The sequence below is a fragment of the Gossypium hirsutum genome, chromosome D07 (genome assembly GCF_007990345.1).
Source record: "Gossypium hirsutum isolate 1008001.06 chromosome D07, Gossypium_hirsutum_v2.1, whole genome shotgun sequence".
Taxonomy (NCBI): Eukaryota; Viridiplantae; Streptophyta; class Magnoliopsida; order Malvales; family Malvaceae; genus Gossypium; species Gossypium hirsutum.
In genome coordinates, this window is record NC_053443.1 from 39,959,566 (window position 1) to 39,969,076 (window position 9,511).

A 9,511-nucleotide genomic window follows, 5' to 3' on the forward strand; every position below is an offset into this window, starting at 1 on the left:
ATAAAAACTTCAAAATACTTCTCAACCATGTCAGTAAAAATAGCCATCATACATCTTTGAAATGTAGCATATGCATTACATAAACCAAATGGCATGCGTCTAAATGCAAATGTACTGTACATCCATGTGAATGTTGTTTTGTGTTGATCCACTGGTGTTATTTTGATCTAATTGTATCCTAAGTATCCATCAAGAAAATAGTAATAGTCTCGCCTCGCGAGTCTATCCAGCATCTGGTCCAAGAATGGCAAAGGAAAATGATCTTTCCTAGTCGCCTTGTTCAACTTACGATAATCTATGCAAATTCTCCATCTCGTAATCATTCTGGTTGGTATTAACTCGTTATTCTCATTCTTAATGACCGTAATACCTTCTTTCTTTGGCACACATTGAACCAACTTACCCATGAACTATCTGAGATGGGATAAATTATACCCGCATCTAACCACTTAATGATTTCTTTCTTTACCACGTCTTTCATGGTGGGGTTCAATCTCTACTGTCCATCAATTTTCCCTTTCTCACCATATTCTAAGATGATTTTATGCATGAAAACAGATGGGCTAATACCACGGATATCAACTATGGTCCATCCGGTAGCCTTCTTAAATTATTTTAACACTAAAATGATTTTCTCTTCCTATTCTTCAGTTTACTCTACTGAAACAATCACAGGAAAACTCGAAGTGTTACCTAAATAAATATAATTTAAGTACAAGGGAAGTACCTTAAGTTCTAATTTAGGTGGCTCTTCAATCGATACTTTTGGTTGGACATAATCTTTACTTTCTAACTCCAAAGATTCAAAGAAGGATTGCAGATTAAATCCCCTTTGATTAGCTTCTAGAAAAGTTAAGTATTCCTCCCCCTCTTCATCACTTGGAGGGTCTGACATCAAAACTTATTCTAATGGGTCCTCAACAGAGTTGAGTTCCCATTCTACAACTAAATCCTCTAACTCCGATACTGTAAAACAATCATCAACTATGTCAGGGAATCACATAGACTTAAAAACATTAAAAGTTACCTAATCATCCTAAACAAGCATAATAAGCTTGCCCTTCTGCACATCAATAAGGGTCTTTCCAATTGCTAGGAAAGGCGTTCCTAGGATGATTGGCACCTCTTTATCTGCTTCAAAATCTAAAATAACAAAGTCAACAGGAAAAATAAATTTGTCTACATGTATCAATACATCCTCAAATTTTCCTTCTAGATGTACTAATGATTGATCTGCTAATTGAAGTGTAACTCTAGTAGGTCTAACTTCACCTATCCCCAACTTTCTAAATATAGACATGGGCATCAAGGTGATGTTTGCACCCAAATCACATAATGCCTGACCACAATAAGTTGTTCCAATGTTCAAAGTATGGTAAAACATCCAAGGTCCTTCATCTTTGAGGGTAGTTTATTTTGAAGATATGCACTGCATTCCTTTGTCAGGGCTACCGTCTCAAATTCTCCAAGTCTTCATTTCTTAGACAAGATATCCTTCATGAATTTAACACAGTTTGGCATCTACTTAAGTGCTTCTACCAATGGGATGTTGATATGAAGTTGCTTGAGTACATCTAAGAATTTATTGAACTAGACTTCCTGTTTCTACTTCTCAAGCCTTTAAAGGTAGGTGGTGGAGGATTTTTAACTTGAATTGGCTGATTCATCTTTTGTGACAATTTTGTATCTAGCGAAGTTGTTAGTTTATTAAAATTTACTAGGTTAGAAGTTACCTTATCAAATTTTACAGATTTTTGTTTTGGTGAAGCTGGGATTTCAACATTTGGTTGAACTTCCACTGAATCTTGAGCATTAGCTGGCTGCTCTTCAACTTTGATAGTGTTGGGCTCTAATGTCTTTCCGCTCCTCAATTCCAATGCTTTACAATGCTCTTTCCTAGGATTTCTTGGATTTTCCATATCACTAGACAGAGCACCTTGTGGTCAATTCCTAAGTTCAGTAACATATTGACCCACTTAATTCTCCAAATTTCTCAAAGTGGCATCATTCTTTGCCATATATGTCTTCAATAGGTTCCCTAAGCTATTGGAAGGTTTAGCTTGAGTTGGTTTTTAGACTTGTTGGGTAAAAATAGGTGGTTAGGTCGGTCTAGGTTGTGCATAAGTATTACTGGTTCCAGCCCCTTAGTTACTACAAGAAAAATTAGGGTGGTTTCACCAAGATGGGTTATAAAAATTGGATTGCAGTCCTTATCTTCCTCAATTTTGGTTTTGGTTACCCATACAATACATAGATTTTGGATTTTATGGAAATTCTTTGAACAAGTGTCCTTCCTCACAATAAACATAGGCTATATTTTCGAATTGATTCGGTGGCTGAGCTACATAATTATTAAATCCATTAGGAGTAAATTTTTTAAGCATTGAGAATATCAAAGATATCTGAGATGCAAGTGAAGTGAGAGCGTCCACTTCATGTATTCCAACGACTCATCTTCCTGGCGCTGCTTGATTGGTTGGCCATTGATAATTGTTACCGAAAATCCTTTCGATGATTTCATAAGCCTTATTATAAGACTTAGAAAGAAGAGCATCGTTAGCAAAAGCATCTACTACCATTCTTATGTGAGCATTGGGACTGTTACAGCTTCGTAATAGTTCTTTAAACCTTTCACACGCCTCATACAAGGACTCGTCATCCATCTATTGGAAGGTAGTAATCTCGTTGCACAACCTAGCATTCCTGCTAGGTGGGAAGTACTTCATAAGGAATCGTTCTGCTAACTCTTGCCATGTGGTAATGGAATTTAGTGGCAATGAGTTCAACCAAGCTCGAGCTCTGTCCCTTAGTGAATATGGGAACAGCTTTAATTGTAGTGCATCTTCGGGTACTCCACTAATTTGAAAGAATCATTCACCTCCATAAACAATCTTAAGTGAAGGTGAGGATCTTCGGTAGACATTCCACTGAATTGGCCCACTATCTAAAGCATTTGGAACATGACTAGCTTCAACTTGAATTGTTGTGCCTGGGTTTCGGGTCTCTTAATACCCGGATTAAGCTCATAAAACACTGGCATGACATACTTTCTTAGAGCTCTATCCCTATCATCAGTAATGGATAGGATTTTGAGCAGGGTTTTCTCTGTTTCCTTGATTCGGATTTACAAAGTTCATCTCTTCGGTCCTTCTTTGAGTTGCTTGTCTTCTTCTTTGTCGAAAAGTTCTTTCAATTTCAAGATCTACGGGGAGCAAATTGATAATTCAATCAATACTCATAAACACTTGAAACAATCAAAGAAAAAATAATGGAATTAAAATTAAATAGAAAAATAAACCAAAATGCAAAATTCACTAATTCACAATTAATGACTTTTAAAATAGTCTCCGACAACGGTGCCAAAAACTTGAAACGACAGAAATGTGCAAGTGTACACAATCAAAACAAGTAATAAAGTAACAAGTAAATGTCAAGTTATCGTGCCTACAGGGACTGTGAAAGAAAAATATTTATGAAATGTAAATCAAACACTTTGGTGATTAAAAATATTTTGATTTTGAGAAAGTGATTAAAAACTAAAATTTAACTAATTAAAATAAAATAAAAAATTCAATGCACGATTTCAAAAGACGATTTTAATCAAGATGACATAATTTTCTTAAATCAATTTCATTGCTTAACTTAGAATTACTAAACTCATGTTCATGTTGTTACGAATATTTCACGGCAACTCTTGCCATGTGATAATTTGCTAAATTATCTAATATTTTGAACATTTTTCAATGTCAATTCAAACACTTAATCAATATTCATAAGCACATAAAAGTTTAAGTGAGATAATAATATATTTTCATATTGAAACAATTTAATCACAATAATCTTGCAAGTTATGCAAAGCTAATGTATCGTTTAATACTGTCGCTAATTTAACATTCAACTACCTTAGAAGATTAAACATGCACCAATTAAATAATGTGTCAATTAATTATAATTTCAATGCGTTTAATAATTAATTCATTCGTTACTTTACATTTTATAATGCAAGTATAACATAAGCATGGTTTTGTTTAATTGACCAACTTACTAAGGCCTATAACAACACAAACATGATTTTAATAATTCAAGTGAACAGAATGCAATCAATCTAGCACGAATCAATTTAATCCATTTTAATTAGAAAAACAACAACAACAAAACAATTATTCATATTCATCATCACAACATAAACAAGAAAATTATAGAGAAGGGAACTAGGGAGCAAATCTAGGTTTTCTCTGAAGCCAGACTATTGCACTCATCTTCTTTTCTGCTCACTCTGTTGAACTGAGGCCTCTACGAAAAATTGAATTATGCTATTCTAAGGTGGAAGAAGGATCTTTTTCAAGAGGGAAATTGGCAAGGGAAATGGACAAGAAAAAGGGAAAAATAAATAGAAGAAGCGAGTGAAAGAGAGAGAGATGTGTGGGAATGAAGGTGTGTTGAATGAATAGATGAATGCGGTATTTATAGGTGGGATTGGCTGTTAAAAATAGTAAATAAGAAGCCAAACACTCCCCTTTTCCAGCCACACATAGAGCAAAGTTTGAATGTTTCAAACTTTGCTACATTTAGCTTGGGGCAAATCTTCAAAGGCACAAAAAGTGGAAGGGTTTGAATGGAGTTTAGGGAAATTTTGAGGGCTGTTTTGTAAGCATAAAAATTAGAAAAATTCAGCTAATTGGTTCAGCTTGTTAGATGGTTTTGGGCTGCCATTTCTCTTGTTGGATCACATTTTCCCCTTCAAGCTTTATATTAATATTTAACCAAATTAGCTTTGGATAAAAATTAAATATAAAGTGCATAAAATAATCATTATTTGGATCGTCATTGGCTGGAAAAATATTTAATCTTGCCCTTGGTTCACTCGATGCAAAAATTCCCCAACGGTTCAAGCCTTTCGAGGTGTTTGCCAAGCCACTTTTCACCTTTGTGCAAAACTGTCAAAAATAAACCAAATTTACGAAAATTTATTATAAAAATAATTAAACTTCAATATGTTAATAATTTAAGTGCAAATTAATTATTTTATAATTAAAGTATGAATTAGGACCCAAAAAGTGCTGAAAAAGTCTATATATTTTGTGTTTCCAGTTCTCATGAGCTTACCTTCGTGTTTTATATTATAGGTAAGTAGATTGGGTCTACTCCAGGAGGGACTACGTCAAGGCTGTGCCAGACGCGGCTAAAAGGGCTATTCTGCATACAAAACGTGTTGACAGTACATTTGTAGACAATATTATCACTAAGAATTAATATGCTTATAAGAAATAGAATAATGTAATTAAGTTACATTAATCACTAGTAAGTCCTCTCTATTTGAAAACTCTTGTAGAATGAATGTAATTATTTCAACTACGCCAAGTTGTAGATTATTTGGAACAGTATTCTTAAACAAGATGTAAAAGCTCAAATTTTGTATGTGTAGTTTTATGTAAGTTTGTAGTAGAGGTGTAACCCTTGAGATCAAGATCTGGATCCTGGGAATCAGACAGATTAAGGGTGTTACATGTTTCGTTATGTAAATTATTTGGTTGGCCATTAAATGATATGATTTGGTGATGTTTGAATGTGTTCTCTTATGTCACTTTGATGAATTTGTACTGGTGTAAGTTTTAGGTAAGTTTTGAAGACTTAAAAATGTGCATTTTTTTCATTCTACCATAAAGTCTTGAGACTATAAGAACAAAATTTACCATTTAGTGCAATCTGTTACGTAAGATCTCAAGACTTACTAAGAATGTCTCGAGACAATCTCATCTAGGTCTGAAGACAAAGTGGCCTTTCTCTCAAGACAAATGCCTAGAAAAGATAAAATAATTTTGTTGTCTCAAGTCTCGAGAGAAGAACCCCTTGTCTCGAGACAACAAACATTGAAGCTAAATTAAGAAAACTGGAGAGGCCTGTCTCAAGACCAGTCTTGATACTTGAGACATGTCCACATTGAAGCGAAAATATCTAAAATAATAATAGGCCTATCTTGAGACATGGATTTCCCTATCTCAAGACACAATATTGAAATTTTACAAAAAGAGTTTGGGTTTGAATCCTAACTACATTTTAACCTCCATACAACTCTCAAATGTATAGCATGGTATTAATGTGCATTCATTGATTTGATTTATGTGAATGAAACAATAATGTATGAGAATTTATTTAATTAACTTCCATATTGCTTGTCATTTTTTATTAAGTGAAATTGAGTTGTTTCGACAACGTAATGTGATGTCACACATTCGAATCTCGCAACTAGGTCGGGTGTGGGGTTTCACACATGGCCACGTTCACTTTTCATCTATGATGTAATGTCGATGAGAGGATATCGTTTACCCTTTGGTTGGGCTATGAATTCCACCATAATGGAATGATGCTACATACTGTAGAAGTTGTATACCTATCATACCAGCTTTGAGGCTTTCACTTACATCAAAGTAAGCGAGTCACACATGTCTAGTAAATCATCCAATCAGGATCAAGGTATGTCATACTATAAACATAACAAGTGAATAAATCTATAAAAAAATCTAGGATCTATTTTACTTAATCCTATCTAATGTACTGTGAGTTCAATTAGTCACATCTATGTCTCTAGCGTTTGGGAGTCGTCTGCTCCAATACTCAAGACAAGATATCTCCTTAATTATACTGAATAGAAAACGTATTAGTCTTTCAATTGGTTTGCTCATTTCTGATTGGACTAAGGAGATGTTTAGATTATCTACTAATATGAGCTTTCTTTTCGTATTACAATCGGAGCTCATAATACCGCTTAGTATTAGTTAAACATTAGATAATCGGTAAGTCAATATTTGCTTCCATTTTTCTTTGTGTGCAAAAACACATTCAGGACAATATACAAAGAACATTAATGTAGTAAATGGATATTTTATTAAAACAATTTGTTCGAAAAATACAAGTATGCATACATAAAAAATACTGTAATAAGGGCACTAGATCCAACACTAGGGAGTTTCAAAATTGGTTTGGTTTCTCTACAAGTGTAACACCCTAAAGTCGGCCTAGGAGTTATGGCCGAATCTGGCAGTGTCACATTGAGGTGTTTAGCGAAAATTGAACTCGTTTATAAAAATTTGTTTCTAGGTTTAAAAACCACTTTATTATTATTTAACAAACCATCTAGTCAAAACGTTTACCTTGTTATCTGCTATTGTTATAAAAGGTTGATCTAAAATCGTGAAGCTTTTGAAAACTCTAATGTTTAAATTTCGTGTCTTTGAAAATAACAATTATTTTGTAAATTCGTCTTCTACTAAATTAGCAGTTTAAAATAAGTAAGAAAAAGCCCAAAAAATTTAAACAAACATAAATGGCCTTATTACATAAACAAAACCCAACACAAACTTTAAATTTAAATAACAGCAAGTGTAGAACAGCTGCAGTTGTGTGGCCACCTTCGAGTCCCTCGCAACACCGACTCGTCTACAACTGGGGATTACCTGTACAGTTAAACAGAGGGGTGAGTTTATGAAAACTTAGTGTGTAATCCCCTAATAAGCAAACAGTCAATTAAATAGTAGATAAATACAGTTTGGGCCCAAGCCCGTTACAGTAACAGTCCAGTTTAGTGTGGGCTTAAGCCCTTTCCCGTAATAGTAAACGATTGGGCTTGAGCCCATCACAATGCCAGTAATCAGTAGAGCATTTGCCCAATTTTAGTAATATTACCAATGGGGCCTTGGCCCATAACAGTAACAGATATCAGTCATGCAGTGAACAGTATGTAATATCATTAATCGATGCAGTAACAGTATAAAATCCTTAATCAGTGCAGATATGCAGTTAGAAATCCTACCCAATCCAGCCTTTACACACCATTCCGTCCCGCCAAACACACCATGTGGGGATAAAATCGACCCACCCAGCCAGACACACCAAGATTAGCACCGATTGTGGCACTAAACAGTATTGCAGCAAAGCTGCCAGTAAAATAAACGGCATGTAGCCATCAGTAGGTCCACAGTCATCTTGGGCAACCCGTGCAACCTTATCAGCACGGCACACTTCCTCCAAATATAACAACCCATCCCCTTACAATATGTCGTGACATAATATCATACGTATATGCAAAATGTCATGCTCTATCATAGTCATACATACCATAGAGCAAATCAATCATACATAACATAAGGCCATAACAGTCATTTCATTTCCTAGGAGTATAACAATTATTTTACCCTATGGGGGTACTTCAGTCATTTTACCCTATAGAGGTATTTTGGTCATTTTACCCTATGAGGGTATTTCGGTCATAATAATGTAAATAGGCTCAAAGCCCATTACTCGGTCCAAGTGGGCCCACACACTCGTGTGGCCCGTTCAGCCCAGGTTTCGCCACAGTTATGAGATCTACACAACCCAGTCCAGAATTTGCCACAAATCATGGATTTCATCTGTGTAGGGCCCACAAGCCCATTGAGCCCACACGGCCCATTTTGACCCAACGTGGCCCATTACAGCCTAAGCCCATGGAAATGCTCATGGAGGCCTCTACTGTTTATCACCCATGATTCGTAGGTTTAGCTTTCCACACGAGTGATCGCACACTCGTGTGGTCTCAACACCGTATTTCGGCTTTTCAGCTTTTGTCGTTCTACAGTTACCGTGGGGTGGTTACACACCTGATGTGATTTGTGGATTCGCTTTATTCCAAACACTCTTATTTTGAAAATCAATGATCATCTCACCCTTGGTTCCCAGGCAATGTGCCAATCAACCTCAACCACCACCAGTTAGGAATGGAAGCAATGCAGGTTGGAGAAAGCGACGAAAACCTTATAAACCTCGCCGATCTCCCATCGAGAACAAGGAACAAATGAGATGGATATATATCTCTCCACAACAACAACCTCCCCAAATCTCAATATTCTCTCCTCAAATCTCTCCAAATATCCCTCCTCAAATCTCTCTATGATCAATTGAAACTCCATTTAGCAGTATTTCAATCCAACTCTACCACCCACATGAATTAGGCAGCAAAATAAATACTCCATTACGTAACCCAGAACTTAAACCTCAGACCTCACAGTTACACAACACGCCACCTTGGCACTACACCACAAGCTATTTTTGTGTCATATTTTAACCACAATAATTTAAGAACCTACTATCTAGATCCAAGGATTTTATTCACTTAAAAAAATAAAAAGTTTTGCATAAGCCAAGGCTTGAACCCCTAACTTCTCAGACACTTCCAAACATTCCTAAATCACTTAACCACTGAAGCAGACATTCATTTATGTCACTTCCTTGCACAACTAATTATTTATGTGCAGTCTCCTAAATGTTCCCTTATTCAAAGCCGATTTCTTTTAGGCCCAAAATTTGGGGTGTTACAATTAGATTACGCAGACCTTCCCCTTTAAAAAGTCTCAATTTGGTCTTGTGTTTGGTTTTTTGGATTAGATCCCATACTTTAAGCAACTAAGAGCTTAAGAATATCAAGGAAGATCAACTGATAGAAAGTTTGAAGAGATTATAATTTGATTCAAGTTTA